A 24,047-nucleotide genomic window follows, 5' to 3' on the forward strand; every position below is an offset into this window, starting at 1 on the left:
GTCGTGAGATCAAGCCCCAGTGTCGGGCTCTGTGCTCAGTGTGGAGTCTGCTTGAGATTCTTCCTCTCCCTCTGCCCCTCCCTGCTGCTCCTGCTCTCTCTCAATAAATAAATATATAAATAAATAATTAAAATCTTAAAAAAAAAGTGAGTTAGCTGAATTAAGTCTCAAGAACAGAAGGTTCAGTCAGCAGCACTACTTAACATCAAGGCTTGTCAATAATAAATTGAGTATCAGATCTCAAAACTGTTGCTAAGTGTTCAATTTCTCTATCAAGGGAAAGAAACAGAAAGGATAGACAGCTTGGCTTCTGCAATTAAAGAGACAAAAAGCAGGCAACATTATTCCATTAGTCACAACTGCACAAGCAGATCATTATATGCAATTTTAATGCAGAAATAAATATATCAGTGTATGCAGACAACGTAATGATGCAAATTGATAAAAGGGTTATTTGTAGCCTTCAAAAGTTAAAACTCTCTTAAAGGAATGGCTGAAGTCCCATTTCACCAGTATCTTCCTCCCTAACTCCCTCAGCAAGGATCAAAGGATGCTATATTCTACCAATTTATGGCCTAGTCTTTATTTTATTATTTTATCATTATTATTTTTTAAGTAGGCTCCATGCCCAGTGTAGAGCTATAGTCTAGTCTTTAAAAATATGGTATCCACACTTCGTACAGAGGTCTGAAATCATCATTACTCTGATGATGATTAAGGGACTTTGTTTGTTCAGAGTAATGATTTTGAACAAAATCTGGCCTATAGTCTAAGCCAGGTTTAACTGGCTATGAGAAATAAAGAAGGTCTACATGGGGAGGGGGGGAAAAAACGAACCTAAACACCAGACGGTAGCATTTTACTACCAATAAAATGATGGTTTTATGGGCTCAGAGAAAGAACTCACTTTTTCACATTCAAAATGGTAGCATTGAACTTATGAGTAGATTTTGTATAAAATTCTATGACAAATCCATTCAGAGCTAGGGGCTTGGCTTTGTAGTGCTATCTTAACCCTCAATAAATCTGGAACATTTAAAGGCTATTAAATTAACATTTCCCTGATCTGGCACCTGTAGTCAAGTTAATTTGTCAAAAACATTTCTACAGTTTATCACTGGACACTGTATTTTCTGACAAGTTAAGTTTAAAATAAAATTGACAAAATCTCATTAATTTCCTCTGAATCACCAACCTTGGTTCCATTAAGCTTTTATTATTAGGAACGTCAACTGTCACTCTTTCTTTAACAAGGTCAAGTTTTGATGTGGGTACTTCCAGGATCCTTATTATATTAATAGGAGCTAGTAAAGCAGTGCAGTGTGGTGGTTAAAAGCATTAAGTTGTGTAGTCAGAAAGACCTGGGTTCAATTCTCAGCAATGCCATTTATTGTGTCCTTGGACAATTTTATTTAACCTCTCTGAGTCACTATTTCCACACGGAAATAGATTATAAAAGTACCTCCTCATGGAGTTGTTGAAAGGATTCAATGATATACTATGCATATTAAAAGCACTTACCACTGTGTCTAGCCCATACTGAATGCTCAAGAAATGTTGGCTGTTTATTAGGTTTCCTTCCCCCCTCTGCTTTTACATTCACAGACTTAAAAAACAAACACTTTATTGCTGCTCATAGACTTTTAAAATGGCAAGGAATTTTAAGACTTGTCCCCTCTAAAACATTGTCACCAAATGGCTGTCCTACAGCCTCTCCTGAATACCTTTACTGATGAAGTCCTGCCACCTTCAGAAGCGACCCTTTGCTTCAGTCTCTAGGCAAACAGTTTTGATGGCTGAAACATGTTTCCGTCTACTGAGTTAATTTGTCCCACTGATCTTAGTTCTAGCCCTCAGGACACTGAAACTAATCTACCTCCACTTCCACAGACACCATTCATATATCTGAGAGCCTCAAACAAAATAACTTTGTTACTAAGTACCATGGAATGAGCCAGACTATAACTATAACACAGCATAGAAAATATCACTTCCATTGGTTTTTCTTAGGCTAGTGATTTTCATAATTTTTCTTTCGACGGCATCTATGGCAAATGTAAATCTATAGTCCTGGACCCAAAACAGGAAAGGGGGTTGTTGCTCTCAGGAAAGGTTTTCTCTATTAAAAATAAATCCTCCAAATTTTGATGCACTGTCTGACAGAGTCTTCTTCCACTTTTGAAAAAAAAAAAATGCCTACAGCTCTTGGTTTAAACAATCTAACTGTTATCAAGTGAAATTTGAGTAATAGCCTTGAATAATTCTTTTGTTTCAAGATATCAACTTGTTCAAATACAGGTAAGAAATTTTACAAAATGGGGAGGGGGGAGGACGAAGGTAAAAAATGAGGGCGCCTGGGTGGCTCAGTTGGTTAAGCGACTGCCTTCGGCTCAGGTCATGATCCTGGAGTCCCTGGATCGAGTCCCGCATCGGGCTCCCTGCTCGGCGGGGAGTCTGCTTCTCCCTCTGACCCTCTTCCCTCTCATGCTCTCTGTCTCTCATTCTCTCTGTCTCAGATAAATAAATAAAATCTTTAAAAAAAAAAAAATGAAAACCTACCCATAAACTGCATCAGGAATAACAACCAAAGTCTCAAATTCAGAAAGCAGTTCCTGATACTGTCGGTTTTTACCATTGTGGGTTATATCTGCTCAGTAACTCTTTGCAGAGTCTACAGAACTGGTCTGGACCATGGCCCTGCCAGCCTTGAGCTGTGCAACCTTGGGCAAGCCCATAACCTCTCTGAAAGTCAATTTCCTTAGCCATAAAAAACAGAAATGAGAATGGTAGGGTGTATAAAGTAAAAATAAAGCATGTGAACTGCAAACTGTTATACAGATGTCAGTTATTCCTCATTATTGTTACCCAAGTTGTTAATCAGACCCAGGCAGATCTTTAGATAAATCGTTCCTTCAAATAAACATAAAATTGAGAAGCAGAGGCAATAGGGAAAGGTCTCTATCTCAGCCATTAAGAGAGAAAAGCCATTGCACCCTCTTCTCATCTAGCCTGGGGATGGTTACAGCACATACCAGAAGGTGCTCTCACACAAGTACAATCCAGCCATCTTAAAGCATAATGAAATGTAAAGTGTCCACTTTGAATTTTCATAGCCATTGTGGGATTCTTTAGATCATTAATGTTACACAGCACTTTGCATTTAATTATACAAACAATGGCTTCTATAATGATGATAATATCAGGGAAAAGTAATTTGCATGAACTAAGCCCCATCACCTAGGGTAAGTATAGGGACCTCTTCATTATTAAATCATTTATATAATAAAATCAATATGCTTTAAAAGTAAAAATAGGTTTTTTAAAACCATAAAGAAGAGTTACATGTTTTAAACTCTATCAATTACCATAATATAATGAGTCTTTTAAAGATTTAATATCAACTTTTAAAATTAAAACTCAATGGAGAATGTATACTTGGCTCCATTACTAGATGATGTATCTCTAGAAAAGGTCACAGTACAGCTATTATCATTCTCCTAAATTATATGGAAAATTTGGTACATTCCTCCACTACCCCAAGGACAATTTGATTCCTGAGATAATGAAGTATTTTGAGAATATAAAATTGTATAAATATTGAAGGAAATAATTCAGGTGCATATATCCTATTCATTTCTTGTAGGGCTTTAGTTGATTAAATACTACAAATTTTTAAATGTCAATATACACCTTAAAAATTTTATTCTGTATCCTTAATTCTGAACAGTTTTTTAAAAACCCACAAATTTCTACACAGTAGTATGTTCATGACTAAGTGTTTTATCACTTTAAGATTCAATATTTCTTAATGATATAATTCAAAAATTTTACTGAATCATTATTTAGTAAGTCATAAAAACCTCTTAAAATTAATCTTTCATGCACATCTAGCTTATCCAAAGTTAGAATTTAATTAGATGGCCTTGCCACAAATGGGCTTACTACTTTATTTGCTCAATCAGTATATGTCTCTTCAGTAATTATAATTAATTCAAATCCCTGATGCACCTCCTAGCAAACAATGTAAAAACATCAGGCAAAATGGAAATAAATAGCTTTACATTTCTCCAATTACGACATTCACTTTCATCCTCAAAATGCACATGTGAAATAACTGGGATAGGTGTTATTCTATATAGGAAAAGGCCACACAAAGAACCTATACCTCTGGTGACAGAGAAAGATGCTTGTCTGCAGCAGAAAATATATTATGTTTTTGACATTATGAAAATGATACAATGGCAAAGAGCCATTTGAGAAAGTTTGGTTTTAATAGTTTGCAAATACATGTTGAAATACAAACAGCAGCAAGAAAAAGAAGAGCTAAATTATTATTTATCTACATCTTTTTTTTTTTTAAGATTTTATTTATTTATTTGACAGAGAGAGACAGTGAGAGAGGGAACACAAGCAGGGGGAGTGGGAGAGGGAGAAGCAGGCTTCCCGCAGAGCAGGGAGCCCGATGCGGGGCTCGATCCCAGGACCCTGGGATCATGACCTGAGCTGAAGGCAGACGCTTAACGACTGACCCACTCAGGTGACCCAATTATTACTTATCTAGAACAACACTTCCTGTGGGAAAGAATCACTTCTAACTATATACAAAATTTACAATTGAGAAGCAGCCCAAAAAGTCTGTTGGGCCTTTATCCCACATGTCTCTCAGATACAATGAAAGGAAAAGTGGTGACAGAAAACTTCATTTTTATTCATTCATTCATTCATTTACTTTTGGAGAGAGAGAAGGAGACAGAGAGAGAGAGTGTGAGCAGGGGGAGGGTCAGAGGAGGGAGAGAGAATCTTAGGCAAGCTCCATGCTGAGCGTGGAGCCCGACATGAGGCTCGATCTCACAACCCTGAGACCATGACCTGAGCCAAACTCAAGAGTTGGATGCTTAACTGACTGAGCCACCCAGGCACCCCCCGCCCCAAGAAAACTTTATTTTTAAAACCAAGAGGACAACAGGATCCACTGGATAAAACTGTTAGCACTGAGTATTTTTAAAAATAAAAGCCCTCTGTGAGTCACACTGCTCCCAATTAGGTAATCAGCCTAGCCATACAAAGGAAAGCTAGCCAGCTACAGAGCAGACAGCCTTAGCAGGAGGTGGGACTAGGCATGAAGACCCCATTCCTCTGAACGCAGCCCCTTGTGCTGGCCACCACGGTGCTCTCTGCAAAGGGCAGGTCACAAGTACTGCCTGCCATTTGTTGGACACCTACCAGGGTCCAAGTACCCTTCATACATTATCTCATTTAATGCGCCCAATAGTCCTATGAGGGTTGCTCACTCCCTTTTTAAAGCTGAAGAACGAGAGATTCATGAAGTAGGCTGCTGCAAATCCCTCAGCAAATGGGGAACATCACGCTAACCTAGGTCTGTTCAACTCTAAAACCTTACCCCCTTGCTGAATTTTGTCCCAAAGAACTCTGGGATAGGCCTGGGTTATTTAGGGAAAGTCACAATGACTACTGGTTCATGTTGCAGCCACTGTTTCAGAACTGGGAGTCCTGGACGGTGGATCGGAAACAGCCTTCTGGCTGAGACCCACACGGAAGGTCAGAGCCACTCCTCCTGCGGCCCTGCCTGTCACATGCACATGACGCTCTGCAGAGACCACTGCTACTACAGAGGGACACTAGGGGACCTGCTTCCAGGAGCAGTTACCTCTTGTGTATACAGGCAGAAGGCAGAAACTATTCTGGATTTCCTTGCCTTTGGGCTCATAGAAGGGGCTCCATAAATCCTCACTGACTATGTTTCAGAGGTAAAACACATGGCAACACTAGATCCACAAAGAGAAGGCAGAAACCTCTGCTCCAGGTTTCAAAAAGCAGCGGTCAAGTACCAAGTGAGGAGCCCCGGAGAATCCTTACTCCTAGATTAAAAGTCTCATCAGTAATTGTGAGGTGTATCTATTACTAAATGTGGCTACCCAGGTGGCAGTATCCAAATGTGCTCTGATGATGACAAAGGAGGGAAATAACAATGTGGTCCTTGGAGAGCCGGGCAAGCAGTGTATGACATCAACGTGGCATCAAGCTCCAACACAAGCAAAAGGTCTGATGAGACAAAGGCTCATCTCAGGTTGCAATTCTCTGTGGAAATGGGCGGCCCAAGACCTGCTCACTTGCAGAAAATGACAAGGCACTCGGGTACCTGGGTCTCCTGGGTTTCTCCTCAGCCCCCTGGCATTATTTCCCTCGTGTTCATCCTGAGTCTTAGTCTAATCTCCTCTGAGGTCCTAACTAAACCAGACATAGGGAGAGTCGGGATTTTATCTTATTAAAATAGATATGGCTAATTTGTCTTTTCAAATTCATTTTAAATTAAATTGGATTTCCTCGGAAGGCTGCTAGGTCAGTTCCCCTGCTGCGAATGCAGGACAAAGGTTAATTGCACGCCCTTCACCAGCTCTTCTGCTCTCCTGGGCAGGCTCTGATAACCTGCCCCGGAGAGGTGGGGAAGGCTTTGGTTTATTGGGTGATAATGTTGCCATTAAAGCCATTTACCATTATGCCAAGAAACATTTTATTTTTTTTTAACTAAATAACAAGATATGATAGCAATAACAAGAATGAAATGCAATTATGTTACCAACTGATGGTTAGTTATTCTCAAGCACAAAACCCAGAGAATAGGGACTTAACCTATTTGCTTCCCTAAAAGGCCCCAACACATGCAAAAGTACATACCCTCCTACAACAAACTGTTTTCTGGTTCCAGTGTAAAATTCCATTAACATTTTCACTTAATTTATCTTATTTAAACTGTCTATGTTCATGAGAATTTAACCCAGTAATTCCCTGTTATACAAAGCATAACAAAGTATGAATATTTAAATACAATGTAAATAAAACACTTTATCAATTATATTTTTGTATTCTAAATTAGTGACTTCACTTAGCATGTCTGCCTTGCACAGCACCACACTATTTTTCAATTAAAGGTCCAGATGTTTCAAAGGCTCCAGTAGGCAACGGCAGTTATGAGAAATGCTTTATCTGCATTGTAATCATCACCACCACATCAGCTCCAGGCTGCATTAACATGCTCATGTTTTATTCGAGCTCCCTTTCTAACAGAGCAGGTAATTATACAACACAGCAGAGAAACACAAGCCTAAGAGCTGGACAATTTCCGTACAAGTATCCATCTGAGCAACACATTTTCATACATAATCTTAAAATCGGGGGGGGGGGGGGCTGCTTATTAGAAACAGTGACCATTCAGAATAATTTTTTAAAAATAAGAGTGAATCACAGACATACCAAATTCGGCCTCAAATACTCTCAAAGTGCAGGATGCCTTGCACAGACACATTTATGTATACTGAAAACCAATTGGAAGTTTGTGTGTATAAAAACCACTATCATTTGTTACAATCTAAATCATTTCTACTCATTTTTAATGCCAGTGTCATCTCTTAAACAAGTCAATTCTACCTTTATTCTTTCTATCCAAAAATGACAATTCACCTGAGCTGAGACTGAGCAAGTATAGCAATTATCCCTGTACCTATTAGATAAAAAATAATACAAGGGCAGAACAAAATGCAATTCTGACTGCTGCAACAAAAATGCTACTGCATTTATTACTAAATTAAATGACTCCCTTTCCCCAAAACGGAAAAGAATACCCTATAAGAAACACTGTTATGCTTAGTAAACATAGTATAATCTAATGGGAAAATATAGTTCCTCGTTGTTAAGAAAAACTAACAAAATTCACTTTAAGTATAATTTTAAAAATTATTCTACACATTTTTTTTGTATTTTGAAATATTCCAAGAGGAGATGTCCTTGAAGATGCTATTCAAAAGATAAATGCCTTTACAAACATTAAAACCTCTGACGGGTCAAATCCTGGCAGGTAACACTTCAGCATCTGAAAGCAGACAGCTTCCATTCCTTTCTGAAGGAACCTTAGGTGGAACATTTTTAATACATCACCATGTCACTTTTTAATGTGCCCCAATCTATTAACCACATGGCAAACTAACAGGGATTTTTAAAATATGGGTTTTATGGTTTTGTGCTGGTGACTAATTAAATAAATAGCCACTGCTTCACAAATCATCCCCCTAATTAGTCTAAAACAGACACTTTGCATTCACTGGTACTGCTGCCATCTGAAGCTCACAGAAGGGCAGGAGTGGTGCGGCACGGTCGCATCTCTGCACCTTGGAGCCCGCTGTGGCAGGCTCCACGGCTGGCATCCCAGCCTGCCACCCAGAGGCAGAGGTGCCATCTCTGCAGGTGCTGCAGTCAGCTGGAATCTGATTCCAGCTGCTCAGAAAAGATGTTCTCCTTAATTATTCTCCCTCACCCTAAAGGAAACGATGGAACAACAAAGGAATAAAAGTGCAACCTCCAGCTGCAAACAGACGAGGTTTCACCAACACAGTTCCTAGACTGAGTAAGAAAGTTGGTTCTGGTTATCTAGTTTAGGAATAAGTATGCAGCGAGGTCAAACAGGCTTTCCTTAGAACTCAAAACATATCATTCTCTTAAACTCAGATATTAAGGAATTACTTCCAAATCTTATTATTTAAAAGACTGAGAAGGTCACTTTTTAAAAAGCTGATAGGAATTCAATCTAACTTGTTTTAAAATAGCATATTTTAAAAAATGGTAATTCCTCTGAAAGCAAATTAAAATTAAAGGTAATTTTTAGTGCCAGAAAAGAAAAAATCAAATGGGAATATCTCAAGAATCCAATTTTCTTCAGGAAATACATTAAGTAGTTTCTTAATCTTGGTATTTAAACTTCATTAGATAGGTTTAGAGAAAGGAAGGAAAGAAGGAAGGAAGAAAAGAGAAAGTGGGTGGGAGAAACAGAAGGAGGGAAGGAGGAATGAACAGAGGGAGGAAAGGAAGACGGAAAAGAAAAGGGGGACAGGCAGGGGGAAAGGGAATGGGCAAGGAAATGGGAAAATTCAGTAGGGATAACACACCCAAGTGTGCTACAGAGTATTCTATAGAAAGGTTGTCCTCATTTCCCCTCTAGGAGACCCTTTCTAAGAATGGGAGGAAATAGGGTATAGTAAAACAACATTTGGCCCCTCAAGCAAGATAGACTAAAGGGTCCTATGCTCTTGGCTAAATCATATAATCCTGTTCAGCCTCAGTTTCCTTCCATACTAGACAGGATTTTAGCCCCTACTCTATATAAATTATATAGGGACATTGAGATGCTGTCGCTAAAGCATCTAGCATATTCCTTACACGGAACAGATGATCAACAAATGGTGGACGTGATGGTGGCCATGAGAAATGGGTTGAAGGCAGACCCTAAGTTACTTATTTTCACCCTACAGCACCTTTGTGAAAGAGCCTACGTAAGTGCAGCCAATACTGCACATGCTATGTTCCAAATACAAAAGAGACAAAAGCACAAAATGTACATGAACACAGAACTACCATATATACTCACCGTATTGAACAAAACCCAAATCACCATCAACTAAGATGAAATTTAATCTTTATTGGGCACAGAGATAGGGGAGGGTGTTTCTCAGCCTGTTTATGTAGAAGAAATTGGAGGGAAAATGAATGAGCTTTCTGAGCATGTGGAGAAAAAGGAAGCCTCATGCCCTGTTGGTGGGAGTGCAAGCTGGTGCAGCCACTGTGGGAAACAGCGTGGAGGGTCTTCAAAAAGTTAAAAATAAAACTACCCTACATCCCAGCAATTGCACTACTATTTACCCAAAGAATACAAAAACACTAATTCAAAGGGATATATGCACCCCTGTGTTTATAGCAGCGTTATCTACATTATCTACAAAAGCCAAGATATGGAAACAGCCCAAGTGTCCATCAACCGATGAATGGATAAAGAAGATGTGGCGTGTGTGTGTGTGTTTGTGTGTGTGTGTTTTAAGTATATGTTAGTTGCCTTCCTATTTTGATAGGAGTAGAATTCATTGCATTCTTGAGAACTTTCACTTGTTTTTCCAGTTCATGTCTACTTACTGTCTCAGTCACTATAGTATTAGGTGAAACCAAGTGGAATTGCCATTTTTGTAGGTTATAAACCATGACTGTCAGCAGTTTCATGTGACTCAACTTAATGTAACAGAAATTATTTGAATGTCTAATATATGCCAGAGTGCCTACTATGCTAATTCATTCATTCTTCCCAGCTTCCCTATAAAATATATATTACTTTCACCGTTTTGGGAAGGAGAAACTGAGGCTCTCAGAGATGAACACACATGCCTGAATTTACACAGCTAGTAAGTAGTGAAGCCAGATTTCAAGCCAGATCTTGTTGAATCCAAAGCTCAACTGTTTTCTTTTTTTTTCAAAGTTTTTATTTTAATTCCAGGTGGTTAACATACAGTGTTATATTAGTTTTAGGTGTACAGTGTAGTGATTCAACACTTCCATACATCACCCGGTGCTCATCTTGACAAGTGCCCTCCTTAATCCCCATCACCTATTTCAGCCATTCCCCCCACCCACCTCCCCTCTGGTAACCATCAGTTTGTTCTCTATAGTTAAGAGTCTGTTTCTTGCTTTGTTTCTCTCTCTCTCTCTCTTTTTTCCTTTGTGCTCGTTCATTTTGTTTCTTAAATTCCACATATGTGTAAAATCATATGGTATTTGTCTTTCTCTGACTGACTTATTTGGCTTATCATAATACTCTCTAGCTCCATCTAATTCATTGCAAATGGCAAGATTTCACTCTTTTTTATTGCTGAATAATATTCCATTGTCTGTGTATGCGTTTTAAGTATCAAGCCCAACGCAGGGCTTGAACTCACGACTCATGAGATCAAAACCTGAGCTGAAATCAAGAGTTGGACACTTAACCGATTGAGCCACCCAGGCACCCCATAAGAGGGGTTTTTTAAGACTGGCTCATGATTCCAATAATATAACAGCTAATATTTATTCAATACTTACAACAGGGCAAATACTATCCCATATATTTGATGTCTATAATACTAGCTTAGGTAATCCCAGAAGAACTCAGTGAAACAGATTCAACTATTCTCCCCATTTTACAGAAGAAATGGAAGCCTAAAGAAATGAAGTAACTTGCTCAATGTCACACAGCTGGTGAAGCCACAATGTCAACCTGGAGCTAACTCCTGAGCCCAAGTTCTTACTCACCACTTAAAATTGCCTCTGAACACTGCAAAGCTGCTTGTTTTGCTTTTAATAAAATTACGGGTGGACAAGGGACTAGAATAGGCATTTCTCTAAAGAAGATATACAAATGGCCAATAAACACATGAAAAGATGCTCAACATCACTACTTAGAAGGAAAATGCAAGTAAAAACTACAATGAGATAGCAATTTACATCCATCAGGATGGCTACTATCAAAAAACCCCAGAAAACTGCAAGTTGGTGAGGATGTGGAGAAATTGGAAACCTTGTGCACTATTGGTGGAAAAGTAAAATGGTATGGAGGTTCCTCAAAAAATTAAAAATAGAATTACCAAAGGACCCAGCAATTCCTCTTCTGGGTATATATTCAGGGTCTTGAAGAGGTATGTGTACACTCATGTTCCCTGCAGCATTCTTCACAACAGCTAAAACATGAAAACAACCCAGGTGTCCATTGACAGATGAATGGATAAGCAAAATATGGTATATACATATGATGTAATGTTTCTCAGCCTTAAAAAGTAGGGAAATTCTACAATATGCTACAACATGGATGAAACTTGAGGATTATGCTAGGTGAAATAAACCAGTCACAAAAACACAAATATTGTATGATTCCACTTATATGAGATACTTGAGTAGTCAAAATCACAGAGACAGAAAGTAGAATGGTAGTTGCCAGGGGCTGGGATGAAGGAGGAAAGGAGAGTTATTGTTTAATGGATATAGAGTTTCAGTTTTACAAGATGAAAAGAGTTATGGAGACGGATGGTGGTGATGATCATACAGTAGTCGCCCCTTATCAGCAGTTTCACTTTCTACAGTTTCAGTTACCTGTGGTCAACTATGATCCAAAAGCAGATGAATTCTCCTTCTGAAACACTGTCAGAAAGTAGCCTAATGCTACATCACAATGCCTATGTCACTCACCTCACTTCACCTCATCACGTAGGCTTCACATCATCACAAGAAGAGTAAGTACAATAAGATATTTTGAAAGAGAGACCATATTCACGTAACATTTTTCTTTTTTTTAGTTTTACAACTCATTTTTTTTTTTTTTAAGATTTTATTTATTTATTTGAGAGAGAGAGAATGAGAGACAGAGAGCACGAGTGGGAAGAGATCAGAGGGAGAAGCAGACCCCCTGCCGAGCAGGGAGCCCGATGCGGGACTCGATCCCGGGACTCCAGGATCATGACCTGAGCCGAAGGCAGTCGCTTAACCAACTGAGCCACCCAGGCGCCCAAGTTTTACAACTCATTTAATGGCAACTGGTAATCACCAAATTATTATTTTCGTGTTTTTTTAATCTTTTAAAGATTTTATTTATTTATTTGACAGAGAGAGAGAGAGACAGTGAGAGAGGGAACACAAGCAGGGGGAGTGGGGGAGGGAGAAGTAGGCTCCCCGCTGGGTAGGGAGCCTGACGCGGGGCTCAATCCCAGGTCCCTGGATCATGACCTGAGCCGAAGGCAGACGCTTAACGACTGAGCCACCCAGGTGCCCCCAAATTATTATTTTCAAAAGTTATTACACTAGCTGTGCTGTCATTTCTCCAGGATGACCAGATACCTAGAGTCACAGACATTTCCCACATATGATGCGCCATATAAATTAGACTTGGTTTATCACCAGCATTGATAAAATCAGACCTAGGGAAAGAACTAGGTCTGAGGACACATGCATGGTCTTAATAGAGCAAATGTTTAGCCTGCCCTGATTATTACAAAATCAGAACAGTGAGAATATTCATGAACTTACAGTATATTGTTATAGTTGTTCTATTTTATTATTAATGTCTCACTGTGCCTAATTTATAAATTAAACTTTATCGTAGATATGCACGTATAGGAAAAAAACATTATACATATAGGGTTCAATACTATACGCAGTTTCAGGTATCCACTGGGGGTCTTGGAACAGATGTCCTGTGGATAAGGGGGGACTACTGTATGACATTATGAATGCATTTAATATCACTGAACTGTACATTTCAAACTGGTTAAGATGGTAAAACAAAAAACAAAACCACAACTTAAAAAAAAACAACAACAAATACTGTATGGCGACAAGAAGCAAATTATTTACAAATCACTTTCTGGGCCTTCCAAAGGATGGACATATCAGAAGGGAAGCAAGCCCCAGCAGTGAGAGTATTTCATACCAGTCCCTGCAGCGACTAGGAAGATGATACATTAAAAAGCCCCACTGTAACCATGGCATTCTAGGAAACCACTTCTCCCATACCACAGTGTTATTTAAAAAGAAAAAAAATGCAGACACGCTTCGAAGTTTCCAGGAAAAGTCCTAAAGTTTTAATCAAACAGCTGCTGTGTTCCCATTATGTTATAGTCAAGCCTTTTCACTCTGTGACAAAGGCAGCAGAGCTTTTCGTTTATTTGTTCATTTATCTACTTATGTTTATGTCTTACTTCCTGAATCCTTTCATGTAAACAGTGAACAAGTCATCACAGAAAGGGAAATGGCACTGACAGTGGATGCTATGAATCCACTCCTTTTAAAAAAAGAATTCAAGTCAAGGAAATCCCCAAACACCACACTTTCAAAGCCAGGATTGTAAAAGCAATAACATTTGCATTTAAGGCTTCCTGGAGCAGCCTCTGGCACCAAAATGCACCAAAGATAAGGAAGATGTTTGTGCTACGTTGGGAAAGTGGAAACATCAGCATTTCTGCCTTCAGCCCATTATTTCTGCTCGCCAGACAGCACCTGAGAAAGCATCGGGAGTGGTGTCTTCCACGCAGCCACTGCTCCTGTGAAGCCTGCACTCAGGGGTTTCCCTGGGGTTTCCTTTCCGACAATTGCAGCAGAGACTCTGAGAGGAGCCCAAACGAGCTGCCTTAGCCTTCCCGTAAACTGATATTTCCATAGAGGATTAAGACAAACGTTTCTAATAAGCCAATTTCCTTTACTAAAAAACTAAAGTGACATAGTAGTACCAAGAGAAATACACAAAGACAATGAATAAGACACACTTTTCTTGTCTTTGGGCATGCAAAAAGATAGAGCAAAAGGTTAGATGGAGGTGGGCTACACAATTTCCTCTTACATCTGATGCTCTACACTGGAGCCTAATGAAAAGTTATACAAGAATTTCATTGAGGCCTGCTCTACCAGGGGAAGAGGAAAAAAGTCTAAATGCTTCATATAATCTGATATATGCTGATGCTGCATGGTATATATTTCTGTATTCTTGTTTATTATAAATTTTTCTATTCAGAAGAATGCAACTATATCTCTTTTCCAATAAGGTACACTTCCAGAACTCTGGGGATGCCAAACGGTTCCTTGTTGAACTGGTGAGAATGAAAATCCCTAACTATCCTTGAGGTCCCTATATAAGGGAACAAGCATCCTTCTCCTAAAGTAAGCTAGGCAGCTCCCTTGGGCCACAGGAAATGAGAACTCCCTCTGACCCGAAGGGGAAGGGATATATATGGTCCTGAACTAACTAAACGGTATACAAAAGAAAAAGCCAGAGTAGAGAATATCCTTACTAAATCCAAGTCTTGGAAAGCTGAGGGGAGCCAGAGGGCCTTCTTGGCTTTGGTCACCTGCCAAGCTTCATATTGCTTTTCTCATCTTCTAATACTGTGGTACCTTCCTTGCTTTTCCCTTTATGGTTGTGTCTGCCATATACCCATATTCAGTTTTACACTATTACATGTATAATGTGAGATACTTCACATTTAACACTCTGTATTAACACCTTGAACACTTCTGGAAAGAGAATGGCTAAAATTAAAAACAGCTAACATTTACTCTGTGTGTCAGGCACCAGGCTGAGCCCTTTACATATATTATCCTTTGATCCTCAAAACTGCCCTTACCCCATTTTACAGATAAATAAATATTAAGAAGTTAAAGAAATCATTAAAAGTCGCACAGCTAGTGAGAGAACTCAGATGGAAACCCAGGTCCGATGGGACTCGAAAGACCACAATCTTTAACTTACGATAATTCTCCCCAAAACCAATATATTTTTAAAGGTTTTTTTTGGAGGGGAAAAGCCTTGTATTATATTTTCATGAAATCAAGAACAATGACATATTTATGCATAAACTGTCTCTCTCTTTCTCATCCTTCTATAATACTCTTTCTTACAACAGTTAAGACAACCCATTAGAAAAAATGTTCTATTTTACTAAAGGACTTCTATTTCAGCCATATGGCAAAATATGTACCCTGACCAACACTGCACAGACTCAGAAAATCCACTGAAACCCAAAGAGAAAAAGAAAAAAAAAGGTCTGCATCTAAACATGGAACTGCACATACACGAGGCAAACACTAACCAAATGGAGCTGGTATAGCTATGTTAAGGGGGGGGAGTCACTAAAGATAGAGTCACAAATCACAAATAGTTCAATTTACCAGGAAGAAATAATTCTGAACTTGTATGAACCTACAAACATAGCCTAATATGTAAAAGAAAATCTGTCAGAACTCTAAGGGAAAATAGGCAATCTATCAACACAGTGGAAGATTCTAATGTATCTTTGTCTAATTGATAGTGCAAGCAGACAAAAAATAACAAATAAAGATACAGATTTTAACGGAAGTAACAGGCTTGACCTAAGGGACATATTTAGAATCCTGCAACCAAGAGCAGCAGTTGCTCCAGTATTCTTTCCAGATTCACAGGTAGTATTTATGAAAAGCGACCTACATTAGTGGACATAAAACCATGCTCAACAAATTTCAAATAATTGGTATCATTAGGCCATCTTCTCTAACCACAGAACAATAAAGTTAGAATCAATAACTAAAAAGCAAAATTATAAAAACCTAATAGGTTTGGAAATTTATAAACACATAAATAATTCATGTATCAAATAGGAAGTAATAGGAATTAAAAGTATCTAAGGACAGACATATCCAAAAAATGTGAGATTATGAGCTAAAGCTAAAGGCTGAAGGACCTGCACCTCCACAGCAAGTAAACACTATAATGATTCCCCCAAAGTACCTATGGCCATTTTGCAATCATACACTGACAAAGAGGAATACCAACACTTCAAGAACTGCTGGACATTGTTGAAGCTAAAAATGGACCATGGCTATACTATAGTCCCACTCAGGAGTGGCCTTAAAAGACAACAGTGATAGGGAATCTTCCCAATAGTCAGAGTTTAGGACAATGTGTTTGTTCATCTTCTTTGTGTCAAAGTGAAGGCAAGTGTCAGGAGGTTAAAATGTGTAGACTCTTGGGACCTTGGACCTCAGTAGAGTCCTCATTATCCTACCCAGTGAGAGTGGCTCACTGTGCCTAAACTGTGGTTTATGCTGAACACCTCCCTTCCTTCTAGGACTCTGGAATTTTGGTACATGCTAGGCAGAGGGCGCCCATGTGACGAGCTTCCAATAGAAACCGTGGGCACTGAGTCTCTAATAAGCTTCCCTAGGAGATAGTATTTTGCCCATGCTGACAAAACTCATTGCTGGGAGGAATTAAGCATATCCTGTGTGATGCCACTGAGAGAGGACTCTTAGAAGCATGGACCTAGACCTCATCCCATAGGCCCTTTCCCTCTGTTGATGGTACGTTGTATCCTTTTGCTATAATAAATCATAGACATGAGTCCAACTCTATGCTGAGTCCTGTAAATCCTCCTAGTAAATCGCTGTCTGGGGGATTCCCAACACAGACTTGCTTTAACTTCAGCCAGTCTCTTTGTTATTGGCCTCTCCAGTGCTGGCACAATGGACACGTGAATAGAGGAGCCATGGTGGCAGAGACTGAGGCTATATATAGGCCCAGCACCATTATCTCCCACTCACCAAGGCTGACATTGCTCCTGCCTACTGTCAAATATCCAACCTGACAGCAAAATAGAAAAATGGCGAGTCCCTAATGCAGCATCATCCCTAAGAAGACCAACCAGCCATTTGGTGGCAAGCTGAATGCACTGGACCCCTTCTACTCTGAGAGTGGTTTTGGCAGAGCCCAACACTTATTCAAGTATGGGTTTGCATTTCCTGCCAGTAATGCCTCAGCTAGTACCAGTATCTCAGAGTGTCTGATCCAGCAAAGTGGTAGCCCACCTAATACTCCACCAGACTGAGAAATCCACTTTATAGCAAAGGAGATGTAACAGTAGCGTATCATACATGGTCACATCATACACCACACGACCCAAAAACATATCATACATGGTCACAGCACACACCACACGACCCAAAAGCTGTGTGTCTACAAGAGTGATTGAACAACATGTTGATGGTATAGACGGTACAGGCACTAGCTCACAGACGACACCTGTTAGGCTGGGATGCCATTTCCAGGATGCCACATATATACTAAAAATCAACAACCATTCTACGGTATTATGTCCCCAGCAGAGAAAATACATGGTTCTAGGAACCAAGAAGCAGCAGCAAGATTAGCCATTATTCCCAGTGACCCATTTGGGGAATGCTTCCCATCTCTAGAAATTAGGGCTCTGTGAATTTAGAGAACCTGGTTCCCAAAGGGAGAACACTTCCGCCAAGACACAGCAAAGTCCCACTACATGTTAAACTATGGCTGCCACTCATGCTCATTGTGTCAAGTGATATCAGGCACAAAGAAAAAGCACAATCCTGACAGGAGTTATTAATTCTCATCAGGAGAAAGCAGGGCTGCTGTTACATAACAGAGGCAAGAAGGAACACATCTGGCCAGTAAATCTTCTGGGGCATATTTTGTTCCTCTTTTGCCCAATTTTGATGGTAAATGGACAAATGAAGCAGCCACAGCCTTTGAACAGGGACTTGGACCCTCAGGGATAAGGGTCTGAGTCATCATACCATAAAAGCCATTGAGAGCAGCAGAGATGCTAATTGAGATTGAAGGGACTAAAATGGATACTTGAAGAGGTGGATGAGTTTCAGTTGTGTCCTCAGGAGCAGTTGTCCTTAGGAGCAGTTGCAGAAATGCGGACTACAGTTTATTCCACTAACCTTCCTTGTATAAGTTTCCCCAAAGAAAAGAAGCCCACCACAGATGTGAAGGAATGGCCCCCAAATTTTAAGAAACAAGTAAATACAAGTGACACCAAGGGTAGACTGGCATGGTCCCTGGCTGCACCACCCAGATGCCATCTTTAGGAATGAAGGGCATGTTCTCCAACTGCTGGGATGGCTGCTATCAGCTGCTAGTCTTTTCCTGGAATTAAACAGGCTGATAGACCACCTTGTCCAAGACCACACCCCCTTTTCAGGGCAGCTAGCATTCAATGATAAGTCACAGGCAAGGAATACAAAGGCCTGGCCTCTTATCCCATCTTATCTTATGCGGCAACCCTGAAGTGTCATCCTAATTTCAGAGTGCCCCATGGTGTCAGCACTGCAACTCCTCCTTCTACCCAATCCTGTTTCCTTCTCTTCTCCCCATAGATGTTGATCCAGAAAGCACTCTCTAATAATTAATTTCCTGCACGTGTATCTCCACTTCAGATTCTGCTTCCCATGGGACCTAACCTGCTACAACAGTTTATTAGCAAGTTCTAACAAACATTCAAAAACAGATAATGCTACTGTTACCCATATTATTCAATGGTACCGAAAAACAATAATTCCAAGGCTACCAAAACTCCATATCAAAACCTGAGAGTATGAGATAGGAACACTACAGGCCAAGTTTACTTGTGAACAAAGATGCAAAAATCCTAAAGAAAATATTAGCAAACCAATCCAGCACTATATAAAAGCTAGGATACTTGATGACGAAAGTTTATTTTATTTTGTCATATGCAAGGTTGGTTAAACCAAGAAAATAAATTTATATAATTGATCAGATCAAGAAATTAAAGGAAAAAATAATATGGCAGTATACATATAGAAAAAGCACTCAGTACATTCAATATTCACTCATGATTAAAAAATGATAATCTTAGCAAACTAGGAGTAAAAGGGATCTTTCTTAATCCAACACAAGCCATCTACCAAATAACAAACATCATTCTTTTTTTTTTAAAGATTTTATTTATTTGACAGAGAGAGATATAGCGAGAGAGGGAACACAAGCTGGGGAGTGGGAGAGGGAGAAGCAGGCTTCCCGTGGAGCAGGGAGCCCAATGTGGGGCTCGATCCCAGGACCCTGGGATCATGACCTGAGCCGAAGGCAGACGCTTAATGACTGAGCCACCCAGGCTCCCCAACAAACATCATTCTTAATGGTGGAATATTGAAAGTATTTCCTTAATATCAGGAACATAACAAGATTACATTTTTCAGCATGGTATTAAGAGGTCTTAGCCAGCTCAGTAAGGCAAGAAAAAGGAAAGTAGAAGGGTTGGAAAGAAAACAGCAAGACTATCATTATTTGCAAATCACTGACTCCAGAGAAAACCAAAAAAGGCATGAAACAGGATTGCTAAAAGTTTACTAAGGTTGCTGAAATTAAACCAATGCAGAAGAATCAACTGCCTCTGTTAATGATGAAAATCTTTGTTAGGTGAATAAATACAACTGGGAGGAGGAGGAGGAGAGGAAGAAGAAGAATGAGGAGGAGGAAGAGGAAGAGAGGAAGAATCAACTGCTACTTATAAACACTAGCAACAAACAGACACTATGATTTAAATGATATGGGGAGCAGAACCAAAAAATATTAAGTATTTGTAAATCAATCTAAAGAAGACATGAGACTTCTATGGAGAAAATCATAAAATTTTTATGAAAGACATTTTAGATCACTTAAGTAAATGAAGAGATATACATGTTTAAAATAGTAAAGATATAAATTCTCCCAAATTGATCTACAAATTCAGTCCAATCAAAATCTCAATAGGAATTTTTTAAAAACTTGACAGTTTCATAATTTATATGGAAGGGTCAAGAATATACAGGATGCTCATAATTAAGAAAAAAAGAGTTTAAGGGGCATGATTTACCATATATCAGAAACTGTTTTAAGTCTGAAATAATTAAGATGGTGTGATATTAACCTAGGGAAAACAAACCACTGGAAAAGAAGGGAGGGCTCAGAACCGATAGCACACAAAAAGGGAAGTTTGGTATCTGTATGACTGAGCTAGCACCACGGAACAGGGGGAAATGGGACTTAAATAACTAATGCCCAGACAACTGATCAAACATCCAGAAAAAAAACTGAAATTGCACCTTTACCTCACACTACATGTCTTAAAAAAATAATAATTCCAGATTATTTAAATACAAAACCTTAAATACAACATATGAAAATATCTTTATGATCTTGGTGTAGGGAAGGATTTCTTAAACAAGACAAAAAAAGTGTAAGTAATGAAGCAAAAGACTCATAAATTCGATACATTAAAAATAAGAATTTCTGTTCATCAAAAAACACCACAGGTCACCTGGGTGGCTCAGTCGGTTAAGCGTCTGCCTTCAGCTCAGGTCATGATCCTTGCGTCCTGGGATAGAGCCCCACGTTGGGCTCCCTGCTCAGCGGGGAGCCTGCTTCTCCCTCTCCTCCCTACTCGTGCTCTCTCGCTATCTCTGTTGCTATCTCTGTATCTCTCTCAAATAAATAAATAAATAAAATCTTAAAAAAGAAAAAAACACCACAAAGATAATGAAGACAAGCCACAAATCAGAAGAACATTTCTGCAATAAAATGATTAGCATCCACATACATAAAAATGTTTACTACCCAGGGGCGCCTGGGTGGCTCAGTTGGTTAAATGTCTGCCTTGGCTCAGGTCATGATCCCAGGGTCCTGGGATCGAGTCCCACATCAGGCTCCTTGCTCAGTGGGAAACCTGCTTCTCCTTCTCCCTCTGCCTGCCACTTCCCCTGCTTGTGCTCTCTGCCAAATAAATAAGTAAAATCTTTAAAAAAAATGTTTACTATCCAAAATGCATTTTTGAAAATTCCTTCAAATCATTAAGAAATGATAAACAACAGGGCACCTGGGTGGCTCAGTTAGTTAAGCATCTGACTCTTCATTTCTGCTTACGTCATGATCTCAGGGTCATGAGATTGAGCCCCATGTCAGGTTCCACACTCAGCAGAGTCTGCTTGAGATTCTCTCTCTTCCTCTCCTTCTGTCCCTCCCTCCCTCTAAAATAAGTAAATAAATATTTTTAAAAATGACAAACAAAAATGGGCAAAGGATTTGAACAATATTTCACAGAACGGGAAATATGAATAACCAATGCACACACAAAAGATGTTCAATTCCAGTTATAATCTGAGAAACACAAATTCCAATCACAATGAGAGATAATTTCATACCTGCAAGACTGGAAAAAATTAAGTCTGATGGGATAATTGGGATACTTACACACTGCTATAAATGGGAATAATCACTTTGGGAAAACAATTTGTTATTCTCTATTAAAGCTGAAGCTGCATTCATATCCTGTGACCCTGTAATTCCAAACCTGCATGTATTCTGGAACAGGATTTTTGAAACCATGGTCCTGAGGGTTGGGAAATCAATTTAGGCAATTCTGACGAATATTTATTTTTTTTCAAGATTTTATTTATTTATTTGACAGAGAGAGAGAGAATGGGCAAGGGGAGTGGCAGGCAGACGGAGAGGGAGAAGCAGACTCCCCGCTGAGCAGGGAGCCTAACGAGGGGCCCCATCCCAGGACCCTAGGACCATGACTTGAGCTGAAGGCAGAGGCTTAACCAACTGAGCCACCCAGGCACGCCAGTATTTCTTGAATTAACTACAACAGACTAGATTAGAATAAAAAGTATCACAGTGCATTTGCACTTAGTGAAGGTAAGTATTCTTAGATGAAAATTTTGCTTCCATATGTTATATATTCATACATATGTGTGTATATCACACATTACAGGTATGTATGCTGGGTCGGGATATAAAATGTAACTCCCATTACAGATGTGATTGATGGTCAAAATGTTTCTAAGCCTCTGCCTTGGGTTAATTCTTGCACATGTAAATTATTTATAAACAGTACTGTTTGTAGTAGCAAGAACAACCCAAATGTCCATCAACAACAGAATCGATAAATAAATTACAGTATATTCATACAATGGAGTTTCTCCATTAATGAAAATAAATTAATTACAGCTACAGCCATCAACACGGGTGAATCTCAGGAACATAATGTTGAGAGAAAAAAGTTACAGAAGAATTTAAAGCATAATTCCATTAAAATGAAGTTAAAAAATGCATTGTTTAGAGATACAAACATAAGAGATAAAGCTATAAGGAGAATCAAGAGAACTAAAGACACTTCTGTGAGTGGGAGGAGAGCAAGAACAATACAGAGGGGACTTCAAAAGTAAAAACAATGTTCTTCCTCCTACACTGGGTGATGGGTACATGAGTGATTACTACGTAATTATTTATACCTCAGATATATCTTTAAAATGTTTTTCTGCATTTACTCAATATTTTAATTTTCAAAAATTTAAGACATATTTACAAGTAAACCATATCTATATTTCAAAGATGGATAAGGACCCTCACAAACTTTTCAGCTTATGTGGAGAAGAAAAGTACTCCATTATTCCCACAAACTTTCCAGCTTTTGTGGAGAAAAAAAAGCACCCAATTATTCCCAAGTAACCAACAATTTCCTTTAAGGACTTAGGGAGGGAGGAGGGGAAAGAGAAATGTATTATGTGCTAAAAACATTTTTAACAATTTCTCTTCATATTCTTTCCTCATCAAATTCTCTGGTCCGCTATAGTTTACAAATCAAAAAACCCTCTTAAAGCAGAAGGCTGAATGCTAGAGACAACTCATTATAGGACTACTATGAATCAAGGAACAGAATGTTCACAGGAAAAAGCAATCCAAAATTTCTACTAAGTTTAATGGAAGCTCTGGAAAACCTCAAAAGGATTTCAGCTGCTAATCAAATGTTTTATATTTGATTAAATGCAAGATTATTAATTGAACACCAAGACATAATCTTTCGGGGGTATATTGTCAAGTATTACTTTTTTCCCAGAGTGAAAGAAAAAAGAGTACCAAGTGATTTCTAGGGAGAAAATACACACCTCAAATGATATTTTTCAACAAAGGCAAAAAAAAAAAAAACCCCAAAACATGCACCCTGTTTAATATAGGATCTTATAAGCACTGCAGGAAAGGGTCACTAGAATACAAAGACATTTTCCAACTCTGCCCTCCTTTTTTTCACTCTTTAAAATTTGTCTTAATATTCCCTGCTTGGCACGGACACTGGATGGCTAGCTACATTTTAGCAATGTTTACATCTTGAAAACTAAATAAAGAATGAACATTTACTTAATGCCAACTTTCAGCTTAATGTCAAGTACATGGTGGTGGTAGTGACAATGTAATAGCAACAACACTAGAGAAAGTAGTCAGAGGTACAGAAGTAGAAATGAAAGAGGTAAAGTGAAATTGCTGTATTATTCTATATATTACTGTATATTAATAATGTTCTTATATATATGGAAATCTTGTAAGGATTAAAAACTATAAGTCGAATTTGGTAATGTAAAGGATATACAAAATTAACATAGAAATTAGCAGCCTTCATACACACGGTTAGAAAATAAGGCCCCATATACAATGCAAAAAAAAAAAAAACACAAAAAAAAACCTTCCCCAAATAAATAAATTCAAAATCCAGAAGTTATAAAGGAAAAATAATAAATTTCACACCTTAAAAAATTTTTTGTGTATAGTCCAAAAAATCTATAAGCAAAGGCAAAAGATATACAAGATAAACAATAAACTGGACTAATCCCCCTAATATATAAAGAACTAGAAAAAAAGAAAAAGATCAAGAATCCAATACATCTGCGAAGTTTACAAAACTGCAAAGGTTCTTAAACGAATGAAAGGCTCAACCTCACTCATAAGAGAAAGGCAAATTAAAATTACACAGATTCACTTTTCACCTATTAGAATGGCAAAAATCCAAACATTTTATAAATTCTATGGTGAGGCTGTGAGGAACCGCACACTCTCTTATATTGCTGGT

General features: G+C 38.7%; 1 protein-coding gene and 1 non-coding gene across 12 annotated transcripts in view; both read right to left on the reverse strand.

Moving 5' to 3' along the window:
- MAPKAP1 (MAPK associated protein 1) overlaps positions 1 to 24,047 on the reverse strand; it is a 244,863-nt gene that overhangs the window by 139,790 nt on the left and 81,026 nt on the right. The gene's annotated exons all lie outside the window — the stretch shown is intronic.
- Positions 12,748 to 12,879, reverse strand: LOC123850339 (small nucleolar RNA SNORA72). Its single transcript, XR_006792302.1, has one exon. It is a non-coding gene; the product is annotated as a small nucleolar RNA SNORA72 (small nucleolar RNA).

This window comes from Mirounga angustirostris, unplaced genomic scaffold (assembly GCF_029215605.1).
Source record: "Mirounga angustirostris isolate CCGP_5_RB_7025 unplaced genomic scaffold, mMirAng1.0.hap1 SCAF_15, whole genome shotgun sequence".
In the NCBI taxonomy this organism is placed as follows: domain Eukaryota; kingdom Metazoa; phylum Chordata; class Mammalia; order Carnivora; family Phocidae; genus Mirounga; species Mirounga angustirostris.